This window comes from Anser cygnoides, chromosome Z (assembly GCF_040182565.1).
Source record: "Anser cygnoides isolate HZ-2024a breed goose chromosome Z, Taihu_goose_T2T_genome, whole genome shotgun sequence".
Classification (NCBI taxonomy): Eukaryota; Metazoa; Chordata; class Aves; order Anseriformes; family Anatidae; genus Anser; species Anser cygnoides.
In genome coordinates, this window is record NC_089912.1 from 74,436,736 (window position 1) to 74,451,505 (window position 14,770).

A 14,770-nucleotide genomic window follows, 5' to 3' on the forward strand; every position below is an offset into this window, starting at 1 on the left:
CATTTCTTCCAAGACTCACTCCAGGATTTAAGCTACAAACTGCCCATCTCCATCACTATTTACTGCAGTGAGTTATAGCTTTTAAACTACCAGTGAAGCCAGGAGGTTATTTAAACTGCTACTATATGACTGAGCATCCTGCATTTGTACAACCAGCTTAATGCTGCGTTGTACTACCTAGATCCCAGGCCAGCAGTGATGGAGAATTGTTAAATCTCAGTGGTCTTCTACAAAACAAAGTCATGTTTAGACTAAGAAAAGTCCAAAGTCGAGGGAAATCAGTCTACCCACACAGTCTGGTCCATAAATGGAGAAAGATAATAGAATTATTCCAGCACAAGATAGCACAAGATATTGGGACATCACTATGAGTCCATTAACAAGATATATATATTTATAGGAAGCTTGATCCAAGGGATGGCATCACAGGAGACAAACATATCAAAATACAAAATGTATTGCCTCTCCCAGAGAGGTAAGAAATACAGATGAATAGGAGGAAGAGAGACTCCTTGATCTGGATAAGTCTTCATAAGAAGGGGCTCCTGTGTTCCATAGGAACTACTGACATCTGGTCAGGAATGAAACAATCTCTGACAGCCTAAGACAGCATGCCTTTAAAAGGATGATAAACCTTACACTCAGACATGCCAGATAAGCTAAGAAAGGAACCATCAAGTTCAGAAGCTATAAACTCAATGCATTTACAACCCTATCAATAAACCTACTAAGCGCCTAGCTGGGGAAGCCTTACAAGGCTTACAGTTTTGTTTCTAGAAAAATCTGATTGTATTAAAAATAAAATAAAGATAAAAATAAAAATAAAGATAAAAATAAAAATAAAGATAAAAATAAAAATAAAGATAAAAAATAAAAATAAAAATAAAAGTTGTTTGCATTGCAGACACAATCATTAGAAAGTTTAAAAATGCTAGCTCTGCAGTTGCACACAAAATTGATGCATTCAGTCACAGCAGTAATTTTGGAGTTCTTTGAGGATAGACAGCAACTGTGGTAGAAACTATCTATAAAGCCTGGCATTACCAAATTCTGAACACTAGATTTCAGAAAAAGTGTAGCATTTTGCAGAGGATTTGCAAGGGAAGTTTTTCTGGAGGGGGGAAATGTCGATACACATTTATATTGAGAAAAAGTGTACGCATGGTATCTGCCACTCGAAGGCTTCAGTGGTGGCTGGGGGGATCTGATGCTTGATGGCCTATAAAACATATTAAGCACTCACTAGTTAAACATGTTACTGACAAGCCCACAAACTTAGTAGCCTGCTGGTGTGCCGAGCACTGGCTCCCAAGGAGTGAGAATGAGTGGATCCTCCCATTACTTCTCCCCATCCTAACCTGGGAAGCTCAGGCTCTTCTTTCATTGCTCCCAGTTGCAAAAAGGAGACATATTCAAACTATTTATTGGATCTTGGTCTCCTATAAATAGAACCAGGTACAAAACAGAGAAAACAGAGTGGGGAAGATTAAAACAACACGTTTCCTGCCTAGTGAAATTCTCAGAGGTGCTGTGAGTCAAGAGATCTGTGCAGAGTGATATTAACAGCAGGAAAAAAAACAAGGCATTTGGTGAGACACATACACACACACCGAATTACTAGGAAAGGGAGGAGAGTGCAAGGCTGTTAGGAAGAGGAGGATTAAAAAACAAAACCAAACAACAACAAACAAAGAGCAATTAAAAAAAAAAAAAAACACCACTGAGCCTGCACTTTACCTTTTTCAGGGAGCTCCATAAGTTCAATGGTAGTGATGGATCCGTGTGGGGCTGGACTCTTGCCCCGATCTTCCCTCTCACCCCCTCTGGCAGTCTCAGATGTTCTTAGTGAAGCAGCAGCTGTCACTCTGGCAGCAGCAGTGTGAGCCCAGCTGAGTTCATATGTGCAGTTATTTTAGCACATTGCCTTTTTCTTTCTTCTCAGAAAAAAAATCTGGCAATTTAATACTTTGGATAGTTCAGCTAGACCTGGATAGGATCTCACTCAGTAGAGAAAAAAAGCCCTAAACAAGACAGTTCTTTCAGTCCTGAAACTCTTTTTCTCAAACTGTTGTGAACAAAGGCACAAGAGATTTAAGAGGAAAGAGTTGTTGGTTTTTTTTGTTTTTTTTTTTTTTTTGGGGGGGGGTGCGGAGATGACCTTTTCTTTTCCTCTGGTAGGAATTGTTAAGCAACCAAGCTATAAGCAGAGTTGGTCACAATTTTGGTTGCAAAATGCCAACTGAAATACTCTTAAGAATATGAAATAGCCTTTTAAGAACTGTCAGTGTCATCTCTAGACCACAACCAACTTGTATAACGTTGCTACAGGATAAACCACGTTGACTCTTCCTTTTACACTCTCTTTCCTGTTGCTCTTCTCGTAGTAAGCTAGCCTGGAAGCTGAGCAATTGTTTGAGTCATATTTCTGTCCAATTCGCCTTCTGTAAAGTCAAAGTCTACCCTCCCTCCAGGTACAGGTTATTGACAGCCATTTCTTGTCAAAGGTTTTCCACTCTTTACAGAACAGGAACAGCTTGCAGTGGACACTTGAACGTCCCGTATCTTCTTACCTCTATCCCAAACAGGGGCCATACCTTTCTGTCTTCATAAATCATAATAAATTAATAAATATCCTTGTATTGTACTGAAATATTACCAACAATGGGCAACCACATGGTAAAAATGTGACACGGGTCAAGTCTAAGCTTCACAAACTCTGGGATTTTCTCACATTGGCAACCAGAAGATGCCAATCAAAGAGCAAATGCATAAAAAAAAAGCCTCTACAGAATGCACTTGCAAACTTTAGTGACCTGTGGATGAGCAACATACTGAGACAAAGTTGGTATCTTATTTTATAACAACTCCCAACTAATTCTTTTCTTCCATTAATTTCCAGTCACTTCTTGAACCCATGTAAGACTTCAATATTCATAGAAACCTGCTAGAAAGAAACCCATAGCTCAGCTAGACAGACTATAAAAACCACATCCTTTAGTTCCAAACCTGAAACCTGTCCTAGGTTCATTTGATGATTCCAAGATTTTGTATTTGATAATACAAGTAACTGATTCCTATTCTTTTTTTCTCTCATTATATCACAGACATCAGTTTTACCCTCTATCGCCTTTTCTCCAGGCTGCAGATTCCTGGTCTATTTATTCATTTCTTATGTGGAAGCCCTTCCAGTATTCTGTATACAGCTATAGAAACAACTTCTACACTGGCATAAAAACATAACCTTGATGTTGTAATGTAATTATGTAATTTCTATATGTTCTATAGTGACAGCAAGTACCCTACCTGTCAAACAACTGTCATGTCATTATTGGACTCTGTGCAGAACTGGAAAAGTTCCTAGCACTGTCCGTTCTCCTTCTCTTCTACCTCACTGCAGAGAGGGAGAGATTCAAGATTTTCATACAGTAATGCAATAATGCAAAAGCCTCTTGCTGCATTGTATGACTAAGAACTTTCTATGTGCTTTAGAAGACCAAAAATGTGAATCATTGATGGTTTTCATCTCTGCTGAAGGTAGTTTCTTTCAGTAATTTCTTTTATTCCCCTTTTTTTAAGCTTGCATTTGTTAAGTCCTTAAAAAGTTACATCATGTTGTTAATACTGTTGCTGAATCTGATATTTAAGTATTGTTTAAGTAATTTCCAGTATTTTTATTATTTTTCCTATTAGCAGAAGTTGCTTTGGCAGGCAAGACAATGAGCATAAGAGTTATCTTCCTTGTGCTATCTATTTCTCAACCATTCATGTGCACCGTTTTGTTTTTAAATGTTATTAAACTTATCAAAGATTATTAGCTCCTGGCTCCAGCATTGTTCATTTTGAGATATTGTACTTGCTAAACTTCTGGAAAAGTGTTATATTCCCTGAGATTTACTTACCTCATTGTTGGAAATGAAATTTGTTCATATCATTTGAGACACAGAATAATGACTAGTTTTGTTTTACTGTCACATACAATGAGAACTTGACCTTTGCTTTTAAGCACATGTTGAGTGGAAGAAATTATTCTTCAGGGCATCTGTGTATTCAAGCCCTTAATGAAATCTGGAGCTTTAGTAGTAAGGGAGACTATTGTTTAAGTCTAGTGCTAAATAGTTAACCGTATTTCACATCCACATGCATGATAAGCTCTTTGGCAGCAAGCATTAAAAGAGCAGACACCGGTTTGACCTTTAAAAGGTGGTACAAATGAAAGAATTACTAGTTCAGTCTCCCTTACTGGAAGAGTAAACAAGTTGAGACGTGATGAAAACCTTTTCAATTTCACATAATTAACACAAGGCATACAGCTCAATTTATGAAAATACCATAAATCCACACATATTCATTAAAAACTAAGTTGGTTTCTAAGAATCAGCTCTTGTTTAAATAATTGGTTGTTCTTTAAAGTATATCTGCCTGACTTGTTCAAAATGGCCTCTCTCCATTGCAACTTCTCTCTCCTAGGTAAATATGTGTAAATAGCTTTTATTTCTTGAGAAAATGATGATACTTTTGGAATAGGTACCATTTTCTTATGCACATTTTTAGCTTCATGAAAGTGTTTGAGAAATTCCTGTGAAATTATTTCTTATTATGCTATGTCAGATCTATGAAGCAAAAGTGATCAAACATGTTAGAAGACAAAGCAGCCATTCTAATTTAATCATATCAAGTCTGCCAGCAGTATTGTTACAGCTGGAGAAGAGGAAGAAATATTTATTTTCATATATTATCATAATGCCAATATAATTTCCTTTTTCTTTTCCTTTATTTTTTTCCTCTCATTTTTAAATCATTTCATATTGGGACAGTCCTCTCAACCCAATTTATATCTAGAGAACTGGGGAAGGTGTAGCCAATAAATACTGTATTGGAAAAGTAAAATGACCTGACTTCTAGGCTGAAAATATATTTCAGTGTCAGATGAAGCATCTAAGATTTAAAAGCAGTTCCACAGAGTCCTGCAGCTGGCATTCAGAGATTTAGCTATTTAGTCAATGAATGTGGAGCAGCAATTAACTAAACTCAGACCTTGGGTAAAGTTGCAAATAAACTAAAATTTATAGTGACTTTTTAGGTGTTGTGAGGTTTTTGGCAAACTACCTACAAAGGGTGAAGCAACAAAGCGTGAAGATTATGTACATAAACTGAACAGCCATTCAGTCTTGTTACAAAACACTAGCTCCTAATTTTTCCTCCTAACAAAAAACGTGCTACATAGACACAGACATAGAAATATTAAGGGATACTGTCATTTCTAAGGTCTGAATGTGAGCTGAAATACTCATACTGTTCTATCAGTGTTAATTATCATATACTACTAAAACATCAATTTCAGTAATCACCAAGCGTGATCAACCATCTTTCTGTGACATGTTTATGTTACAGCAAGAGAAAACAGAAGAGCGCTGCCATAGTCTCCTTAAAAATAAATGGGTACAGTGTGGAGAATGTCACCTGAGTGCCCTCAGGCAGTGCTTCAAGCACTTCAGCTACAATACCTACAGTTTCTGTGTGACTAGGTAAAAAGTAACAGTCCTTCCTAGTCTGACTACTCAAATTGAATACTTAAATTAGATGCAGAATTCATAATACTTTTTAATCCACTATCTGCAGCAATGAAAGCTACTGATATTTGGAACATATATTCAAAAGCCAAGACAGTATTTCCTTCCTGTCTTCAGGCATTCATATTTTTTGAGCTACAAAGAAAACAGGTTCCAATCACTCTTGAGAAATGCCTCGGAGATCTGTCATCTGGTAATTATTTCTTCAGTTTTCTCTCCATTAACTCACACATATTAGTGCAGACACAGAACACGACTCGTAAGCAGCTAGACAATTATTTAGGTTGACTAGACACATCAAGCTGCATATAGTAGTAGTCTAGTCATTTAGTCATTTTTGTTACATCACTAACAAACAGTTTCAGGGAATCCTGGGGAAGAAGCTCACTGGGGAGGGCTGGAGTGGAAGATTATAATAAGAGAAGATTACAGAAGTCCTGCATCACAAAAAAAAAAAAAAAATTAAAAAAAAAGAATTGCATGATCTAGATTTTTATTTTTAAGCAGATTCACTTGCCGTGTAGATTCATTTGAACAGTCAAGAAGTGACAAATGGATAGTCTAGGACAACCAGTACTCACCCCAAGCTAACAGGAACAAAGCCATATATTTTTAAAAAGTGAAAAACACTAGGACAAGTTTTGAAAAGTTTTCCAAAAAAGAAAGTTGATTCACTGTTCTGTGTTTCTAAGAAAGCTGTACTTCCATGGCACCAAGCTGAGATAAATACTAGTGAAACACTGCAAGCCAAATTAAGTTTTGTGATAGTTAGCTAAAAATAAATAATAATAATAATTAAAAAAAAAATCCAGTAAGGTTTAAAGTTACCTGATAAATTTCATATTATAGTTCAAAATGGTTCACAGTTCACTCAGGCCCACATTGCCCAAGCAACAGTCTGTAGGCTCAGCCTGTCATGAAAAAGCTCATGGTCACATCTGTGTATCCTAAAAAGTTAACGTTGTGACAACTTAATGAAATAGTTGGCACAAAATGAGTAAGCTGTCAAGTGGCAGAAAGTTGCTTTTAGAAAAGGACAGGGTAAGAACTGAAAATGTTATAACACCATTATGCTTACTCTTCTCTTAATTGTGGTCACTTGCTACCCGGGAGGACACAGCATAAATGGGAAATGGGAAAGGACTACCAAGGAGTTCAGAAGTGCCGAAAAAAAAGTGATTCAGAGAAATCACGACAAGAATTCTCCTTAGAAAATAGAAGACACTTAATTTGCCTCAAAAATACCAGAAGCAGTGGACATGCACTGAAATTAAAGGGCAATAAACTGACAAAAGTGGTTTTAGTATATTACTATTACATATTCAAATTTAATAAATATCAGTAAAGTTATCTTATGCCCAAAGTAAAAATTTACACTACTTTCCATTTTTTATATTCAGGAAAATGATATTTCAAGTCAATTGATTACCCAGGTAAGAAAGAGACTCCCGTTAATATATACCTCAATATATGAATCACACTGGCAGCCTATTTGAAAATACCTTTCATTTCTGGTATAGAGTAGTTGTTTTTTGTTTTGTTTTGTTTTTTTCATTGGCATCACCTACTACTTTAAAAAAAAAAAGCATGCAAGAGCAGCAGTGTCCAATATGCTTCTGAGTATTTACATGAGATGAATACTGTAACCTTTTTAGGTGTCACAATGGAACAGCACTAATTCTTTTCCTCTTAAAAAAAAAAATAGTTGTTCAAGTCAGTTGACAACAAAAAAGTTAGTCTTTATTTTAGCTAGCTGACCTTTAGAATGTATGTTTGGCTATCAAGCAGTTTTTAATAAGTATGGATCTGGCACTAGTCACATTCTTGCATAATTCCTATTTTCATAATGCATATGATGGAGTTCAAAGAGCTATTAAAGAGGAAAAAAATCAACAACGTACAAAGTAGCTTTTGTCAATAGCTGAACCACAGCTTTCCAGTTACTGAGTTTCCTGTGTCCCACCTTAATGCCAGCAAACATCAACACAAAGGAGTCCTTCATTTCACCAGGCTAACAAAGAGCTGGTACCACTCTTTTGAACTTTCTTTGTGTGTCTTTTCCCTCAAAAGGATTTAATAGCTCAAACTTGTCTTGGCCTGCTAAGCCAGTGTTAGAGTATGCATTGCAGGGAGAGTTTGGGAAGTCAGTAACGCTGAAAGGGTTAATATTGTAGGTGGTCTAAATAAAGAGCCACTTACTCCACTTTGTAAATAAAAACAATATCTGAAAGTGATTGTTCATAAACATTGTAGGCAAACGTTTAAATGCTTATATATCAAGTATATTTATTGATGTATTGATTGCTGTACAGTCTGTGAAACAAAACGTCTCATATTGGACCATTGAATTATAGTAATGAGCCATGCAAAAGGCTGCTAGATAGTCCTGTATAGAAAACAAGATCTAATTTAAATAAAACAAATCTTGTTTTAGTAAAGGAGAATGGTCACCTGTCTCCTGAACAGTAAAGTGAGAGGAATTTGAGGTATGAAGACTAAAACTTCACAGACTTTTCAAATACTATTCTACACAAATTTTAATATTCTGACTGAAAATCCACTGTAAGAACTTTGTAAGCAGTTTTAAGTTTATTTTTTTCTGCTACTATAATAAATTAGTGGCTCCTAATTTCTAGTTCAGATTTGTCAGAATTCAGTTTCTAGTTGCTTTTGTCTGTTGTGTTTCATCCAGTAGACGATGAAGTTTCTATTAATAAATTTTATCTCTACTTACTGACAGAGTAATGTCTTAAAATCCTCTGAACATTATGCAACTCTTTTGCTGGGGACATCATTACTAACTATGGCAACAAATTAAAAGATGTGTCCTGTCTGAAGCCATAATGATTAGGCACAGTAAATGAAAATACCAACCCTCATATAATACAGAAAATAAGCATTTTTTTGATGTTTCAGCTCAAAGAACAAACGCTTCAAGTTCTTGGACAAGCTACCTAGGCTGAAGTCAGAGAATCTGAAACTCTGTAAATATGCCCGACCTTATCTATGGCAATTTGTTGGCATTCTTAAGACTGCTTGCCAAGAAAGGTGTTAAACAAGGCAGCAATTAGGAAACAGCTATCAAGAAATACAGTAGCTGAAGGCGAAAGTGTTCACAGGAAAACAGAAAGGATTAAATAATTCAAGAAACTGCAGTCAGAGAAGCAAAGATGGCTTTGGCTTTTGAGATGGTGGAGGCGAGGAATCCATGAGCTGGCAGGTCAGCATTGGACACTGCAAGGTGAGTGGTGTGGCACGCGAAAGTTAATGCTGCATAGCTGCAGCTGGTGTAAGCTATGATGCCTGAACATTTGCCTAGAAGTTTGGACCACACTGGATGTAAGGCTCTGGTGAAAAGCTCACTTATTAACTGAAAGAGATGTAGTAGAAAGCAGAACCTGGAAATGCATTCGTGTGGTTTCAAGAGGTGTGGCTGATTGGCAAGCCTCTCACATACTGGAGGGCTGGCAGCCCTGCAAAGGCAACTGCAGCATGGTGAATCGTGCCAATTTAGTGAGATTCGTGGGCAACTGCTCCAAGCAGAGGAAAACTAATTTCTCAGTGGAAACCCAAAGGATGATTAATTTGAGGCTTTTCAAGCATTACTAGTAATGTGTATAAGACAAAAACATTATGCTTCTTCACTGTCTGGGGCAATGCCTCAGAAGAACTTTCTGCAGCATAAGGACAACATACAGCGCAGCAAAATTATAGCTTTCCTATCCCTTTATTCAAGTACCAGGCTCCAGACACAGGGGCCCTCTAGAAGGGGGCATCATATCTTCAAAGTTACCCTAAAGGAAGGAGACTCGATGAAAGGGAATTCCAAATATAATGTATTCCAGCAACATCAAAGGGACTAGGGCTGCACTAAGCATCAGAAGCTTTCCATGGTCCTCCCAAAGCACAGGCAGTGAAACTGGCTTGCTGACAGAGGGAAAGAGAAGGTGCAAGAGGGTGTGTTTAAAAAAATAAAAGTCTACGATCCTAACAAATTGCACTAGCATAGTAGTAGAATACTACTACTACATACTAAAGTAGTATGCTACTAATATGCTAGTAGTATGTCATTCTTTAAAGTACGCTACGTTGCTATAGTTAGCAAAGTAGCATACTTTAAAGAATGACAAAAGCACTAAAGCACAAAACCCATGCAATTTATTATATATATACAGATCATTCTACTGATAATTTTTCATAAAAATGAAAAAAAAAATACTGTTATTTCATATAGTTTGAACTACCAGTAATAAAACATCATCCTCATGTGTTCTTTGCAAAGGAATGGCAATTAGAGACTGGATTGATTTTTGTTTGCATACAAGAATTTGTAATCACCAGCTACAATTATAGGTCTCAACACCTTAAAGCTTTTCAAACAAAGACTATAATGACCTTGTTTAGACCTTAGGAATGTGCCTTGCATTATCTACACGATAGAGTATTTAGTCTCTATACTTTTTTTGATGCAGCTATGCAGTAACACCAAAACAAGCCTGCCCACATACTCCCCAGACACCAAAGGGCAGCTATGAGCAAATAAATGGTGACAAAGATCCTAACTTAACCTACCAGTTTGTACCTCCCAAGGATATAATCAAAAAATAACTTAACTGAACACAAATAATCGACACCAAGATTACAATTAACACCTGCTAAGTTTTCAAGGCAATATAAGGAAAGATCAGTCCTACTACTCTGAAGAGTCCTATGCTTATGAGGGACCAAGATAAAAGAGTATCTCTGTGTTTATGGAAGCACTGCAGATGCAGAAGCTTACCCATCAGTCTCTTTCTTGAAACCCATAGCAGTTAACTGCAGTTTATACTGCACTGTACTGTGAAGCAAGCATCTGTATGGAAAAAATGTTGTCTGGAACGCAGAGGGAGGAAAATACTAAGAGGCTAAAAGCGTTCTTGATGACATATTTCAGGTTTCCTCATGTTATTTACATAGGAAAATGTCTGTAACAATGGTGAGACCAAAGCAAAGTTGCAACAGTGGAGATATGCCTCTCACTCCAAAAGACAATATATAACCATTCACAGTTTCATTCTTTGCTCCTGAAGCTGCTTAGTGGTACTTCTGTTTCTCTCTTCCAGTAAACTTGCACAGGGTTTTCTGAATACAGAACACTCTTACCATTTATTGCAAATTAACAATCCTTTAAAAAGCTGTCTGAAAGATCCTTTCCTGCCTCCTGAGCACACATTAGCTTTCAGCATTTCTTCACAAATGTTGAATGCATTTTTTCTCCCATGCTTTTATATTCCATTTTGGTGAAATAGGAACATGTCCTCAGTGGAAAATAACTCAGCCAACTACAAGCCCTCAAAGCAGTCTCCAGAAAGTAGAAGATGGGCTTTCCTCCTCCCTGCTAAATCCCTGCCTACCCAGAGGTAACCGTCTCTAATTTCTAAGTCTTCTCTAAATTCAATTTTCCTGAAGAGAGTATCAGGCTAAGATAGTCTCATTACTGAATCATTTTGATTACCCTCCTGTGCATTATATTCTTTTCTGTTGTTCATTTGTTCATGTACAAAGCTGAATGAAACCATATTAATTAATAATTGTGCCAGACAATTCATGGGTGGCTATAACAGGCATCTTGACAACCAGAGAAGGTTCCACCTCCTTCTAACAACATCACTCCATTGATTTTGTCCAAAAAATGCCTAATGTCATGGCTCACCATTCTTCACTCATCTGCTTTTTTTACCACATCCTCCTTTTTTTCTACCCTCTACAATTGAACTTCTCTTATTCTGCCAAAAACTTGCATACTGGTCTTGTTGTAGGCTAACACTAAGAGTCTTGCCACTCTTGGATGTGATTACAAGTGCAGTTATGACCCCAGTTGGAGAACAGGGTTCATGAGTCCTGTGTGGAGCTAGGTTTGTAGAGGTCATATACAAAACCTGGTCCTTACTTTGGTAGCAGAACATGTTTAAATTTGATATATCAGCATTAGTAAAAAATGTGTGAAAAGACAAGCCTCTGCAGATGCTCTGCTAATGTAATTTCCAACCAATTGTCAACTGTGTTAGGGCAAGGACTAAAGACACAGGAAGCTGACTGTGACCTCATCTTGCTTAATGCTTACCTTGCCATAGAAAATTAACTGACAGAATCTTGTCTTAATAGAGGCTGTTCTTCTCTGAGCAAAGATATATGTTGAAAAGTCTTTCCCACTGAAAGCAAATACCTTGGAGAATAAGTGTATAAAAACAAACAAGCAAAATGCCTTTCATAAAATGGGATTATTCAGTTTGTATCTTACTAATGTGGATAGCATTCAGCCTCAAGTTTGCTCAATTCAGGTCTCAAGAGAAATGCTGTTTTGTGTTAAGCCTTTAGAACTGTGTAAGTAGGCATACTTTTATCCAGTCATTGAGACAACCCATCTGTATTGATAGTAGTGGCCATTTTTTTTTCTGTTATGCTCCATGACATCCTACAGCATCATTATCAAGATACCTGACTCCACAAGCCTTAGGGTGATTTATTTATCCACAGCAGATGGCAAGAGACAATATCCTTCTCTGCTTTCTAAATAAAAATGTAAATTAAGTATGACAAATTCTTCAAGTAACACACCAGAGATAATGCAAAAGAGATCCACATGCCATTTTCTTATCCATTTATTGTCCATGGAGGGCAAGAAAATTAAAGTCCTTATGATTTCCCTGTCCTCTTGGGGTGACATATCCCTACCCTCTCAGGGCAAAGCGGCTCTGTCTCTGGCCTGAAAAATTCTTGAATGATGAATCAAACTGATGGTTAGAGAAATGCCTCTCTTGTCTCTTTGGCTTTTAACGTTGCCTGTTTCCACAGAGTTGATATACAATATTTACCTTTTTTTAATTTATTATTTTTACTTTATTCTTATTTCTTGCCTAGGTATCCATCTTATGATGATCCTATGTCAAGTTGCTTTCCCACTAATTACCTTGAAAAAAATGTGTTATGCATGAACTTTTTTTCTTAGTTAAATACTGGAAATCAGAAAAAAATCAGCATATGTAATTTCTTTCCAAATATAAGGTTATCACTCAGCATAACACTATTTGATAGAAGCCAGATTTTTTCATTCTTTGTCTTGTAACTCATGCAAGATTGTAATCGCTTTTCTTTAAATATATATTTACAGTTCAATTTTACTAACCTGTATGATATTTAACTATGCAAGTTAGCTCATTTAATCTATATATTATACAATACTTTGTTAAACCTGTATTTGGATTCATGTGCTCTTCAGGTATTCTCCCAAATATATATTCAACACACCTCTGATGAGGACACAGTCATAGCTTTGAATTAAGCTGGCACTAACAGTCCTAACAAAGGTCATGACAGCAAGGACTTCTGAGTAGGCCAGAGACCAGAGCACATCTCCATGGCTCCGGACAGGTTTGCAAGCTGCACTGAAAGCTGTTTCTTCACTATTAGCATCCATGTTACCACATCAAATTAAATTCATCATGTTATAGAATGCTGCAATCTCACCTACATTTGGCTTCACAAACTTGAGGGAAAAAATAGCAGGTTGATTTTTTTTGGATGATAAAGTTCATCTTGCATTTTTATTACATGGAGCAAGAGAGAGACTTTCTGAAAACAATACATTTTAGTTCAAAAGGCAGGAAGTAAGTGCTGAAATTTACTGAAAACAGCAATAAAACATGATCCAGTTGGGATTTATTGTTTTTGTAGCTGAACTTGCATATAACAACTCCCATCTTAAATAATAATAATAAGTTGGCCAAGCTTTCTGTATCACTCTGCTTTCAAATTTAAAATTCATTTTCAGGGTTTCATGGTTTGAGGCAATAATTGCTTTCTTTAATACGAATCTCAAAAATTATTGACAAAAATGAGGTGAGAAGTACAAAGAAGACTGCAATATTTGGTATGAGTCTGGATATTGAAAGCTTGACTTCCAACCAAATCTCAAGGTAGAAAAACAAATCATATATTATGCCAATATTACAGAATTAATGTTACACCTGAGTTTTATTCAAATCTAGATTCAAATGTCTAAATAAAGATGTTTTCTTTATGCTGCAGTGCTTTTCAAAATAAATAAGTAGATTTGGTAAAATAAAGCTTTCTAGATAGTTTATAAATTGTGAAGAAATTTTATTTTCCTAAGTTCATTCTTGCCTTTACTTACATATTTGGCATTGAAGACTATAAAACTTCATTTGCTTTGATTCTATTTCCTGACGCAATGAAATTCCACAGAAAAATAATTGGTGGTTTCAGATACCTGTGAAATGAACAAATAGGCTGTCTGGAACATATCCTTAATTATCTCTTATCAGTCAATATTTTGCAGATATTTTGAGCACGTTCATATACAATACCGATCATATATATGGAAAAACTTGGCAAATCAGGCAGTAAAGGAGGGTGCCAGCTTCAAACCTTGACTCTTTTCTTCTTCTTTCCTTATGTTAAGAAAAGAGACACTATTGTGGTACAAACATTATTATTCTGCACACAGATGAATCTACACGTCATCACAAAATAGCAGATGAACCTGGCAACAGATGAACAGAAAAACAGTTGTTCTAACTGAAAAGAAGTCATGAGAGTAAGTGAAGCAATTAAAATTTGAGCCTTTTTGACTCTTAAGCAATGGAGAGGAAAAAAAACTTCATAGCCTGTCTTGTAATGAGCTTGAGTTAAAGAAACTCAGGTGGCTGTTTCCCAGATGAGCCTATTAAAACACTTCACAGGTGAGCATGTAGCCTAGGGAATTCAAATCTGATTTGTCTAGTTCACTGCATTTTCCTAGGTTGTTTTTTTTTTTTTTATTTAAAGAAAAAAAGAAATTCAAGCCTTCATAAATTTTGAAGTGCACACTAGTTAAATATCATAGCGCATGCTGTTCTCCCAGGCTGAGGTGTCTGGAATCTAGTGTCCCACATTCAGCAGCATGTGGTGCAGCTTTTCCATACAGATTTACACGTTTACTCTTGCAATTTTTTTGAGTTATGTAAGTCTTTCCTCACCCCTAGCTGGGAAAAAAAGGAAGTGTTACCAGAATTTTTGTTTTGTTTTTGTTTTAAATATTCATGTTGCTAATTTGCCTTATAAACCACTATCCTCATTTTGAAAGGACAGAAATTGCCTGTTTGTTCCTGTTTAATTCAGATGTGTGGAATTTAAGGAGTAACACATCCTGGGTAAAAGCA